Raw genomic sequence first — 2573 nt, 5'->3', positions numbered from 1 at the left:
GGCGTGGATTCGCTCCTGGTCATGGATTTGACCAGGGTATATGGCTAAGCCTTATGGTGGATTCCATACGGGCGTGATTGTGATTGTTATTTACGTGCTTACTGTGTTTTACTTATTGCATGTGTTTTCATGGAAATGTCGACTGTACCGTTCTCGTTGGGAATGGGATTTCCGGGTTCAACCCGGGCTACTCACTAAGCAGTTGTGCTTAGCCCTCGTGGTTTACATTTTTCAGATCACGAGGATTACGCCTAGCGCATCCGGCAGACGACGACCTTAGAGAGGCAGCATCATGTACGGGATTTACATTTTGGGTGACGAGACTTGTATTTCCCGCATTTTGTACGGTTAAATTATAACTATTCGGACATGTGTTATTTTGCGATACTGATCGCCTGTTGTATTTTCCGCTGCTTACTCTGGTTTATTTAAAATATTTTTGGATTTCGTATTTTTGCTTCCGCATTATTATTATTTTATTACTATTGTCCATGTGGCACAGCCCGTATACTGTACACGGGTTACGGGTGTCACAGAGAGTTACCAGGAGAGCGACGATCAAGCTAGACATAGCTAAAGTCTTCGATTCTATTGAATGGGACTTTATGCTCACCACATTACATCTTATCGGGCTACCAGAAATTCTGATCAGACAGATTGAGGCTTGCGTAACGTCTCCTCATTTCTCTGTATCTATCAACGACGACCTATTTGGATTCTTTCCGGGCTCACGAGGTTAGTTACCAGGAGAGCGACGATCAAGCTAGACATAGCTAAAGTCTTCGATTCTATTGAATGGGACTTTATGCTCACCACATTACATCTTATCGGGCTACCAGAAATTCTGATCAGACAGATTGAGGCTTGCGTAACGTCTCCTCATTTCTCTGTATCTATCAACGACGACCTATTTGGATTCTTTCCGGGCTCACGAGGTTTGCGTGAGGGCTGCCCTCTGTCTCCCGACTTGTTCATTTTAAGCATGTCAGTATTATCAAAGCTCTTAGATTCAGCCTTGGAGCAGGATCAGATAAGTTATCATCCACGTTGTCAAGATTTGAAGATAACTCATCTTGCCTTTGCGGATGATCTGCTTGCTTTTTCAGATGGATCTGTCACTTCATTGCTGGCTTTGGTTAGATCCTATGGAAAAGGAAAGCTGAACCAGTTAAAGGCGCAAGGTTAGCATGGGATAAGGTTATACTACCGAAGAGTGAGGGTGGATTGGGGTTGAGGAATCTATCGCAATGGAATGACATTTGTGCATTGAAGCTTATATGGTCGCTGTTTTTAAGAGCCGGCTCACTTTGGGTAGGATGGATCAACCGAAAGTATTTGAGCCGTTCAACTTTCTGGTCAGTGACTACCAAACCATCGCAGTCATGGGCTTTTAGAAAATTGTTGAAACTACGTCCATGGGCATCCCGGTTCTTTGTGGTCTGTATTAGAGATAGTTGTCAGACGAAATTTTGGTTTTGATCCCTGGACACCACTAGGCCCTCTTATTACCTATCTAGGACTCAATTAGGGGTGCCTCTCAATGCGGTTGTCTCGATAATTTGTATTGGAGGAGTGTGACGCATCGCACCTCTGCGCTCTGATCAGATGGAGCACTTGGCCACACATCTCGCATCTATATCCCTTAATAATACGGCCGACGAGACTGTATGGCAGGTCAACGGGAAAATATCTAATCACTTCTCAGCGAAGGAGATTTGGAAGACACTCTCTCCGAGAGTTGGCCAAATCTCGTTTGACATAAGAAACATATACCAAAGGTGGCTTTTACATGCTGGCTCATTCATTTGGATCGTTGTCCTACGAGATCTAGGATGTTGTCTTGGGGTCTTGCTGTGGATTCGGGTTGTCTATTCTGTTGGGATCATGAGGAAACTCGAAGCCATCTTTTTTTCGAATGCTCTTACTCTAGCATGGTGATTAGAGGAACCCTGGGTAGACTTGTGTCCATAGATGATTCCCCATACTGGCAAAATGTTTTGCAGGTTCTGGCATCCAACCAAGGCTGTAAGATCCGTCAATGGACGGCCATTGCCCTTTGGCAGATCACTTGTTACCTACTATGGAAGGAAAGAAATGAACGCATTCATCGGATAGTTTTCTCAGACACCGTGTGACACCCGTAACCCGTGTACAGTATACGGGTTATGCCACATGGACAATAGTAATAAAATAATAATAATGCGGAAGCAAAAATACGAAATCCAAAAACATTTTAAATAAACCAGAGTAAACAGCGGAAAATACAACGGGCGATCAGTATCGCAAAATAACACATGTCCGAATAGTTATAATTTAACCGTACAAAATGCGGGAAATACAAGTCTCGTCACCCAAAATGTAAATCCCGTACATGATGCTGCCTCTCTCAGGTCGTCGTCTGCCGGATGCGCTAGGCGTAATCCTCGTGATCTAAAAAAAATATAAACCACGAGGGCTAAGCACAACTGCTTAGTGAGTAGCCCGGGTTGAACCCGGAAATCCCGTTCCCAACGAGAACGGTACAGTCGACATTTCCATAAAAACACATGCAATAAGTAAAACACAGTAAGCAC

The sequence above is a fragment of the Tarenaya hassleriana genome, unplaced genomic scaffold, assembly GCF_000463585.1.
Source record: "Tarenaya hassleriana unplaced genomic scaffold, ASM46358v1 Cleome13, whole genome shotgun sequence".
Taxonomy (NCBI): Eukaryota; Viridiplantae; Streptophyta; class Magnoliopsida; order Brassicales; family Cleomaceae; genus Tarenaya; species Tarenaya hassleriana.
Note: the sequence above shows the minus strand (reverse complement) of the source record.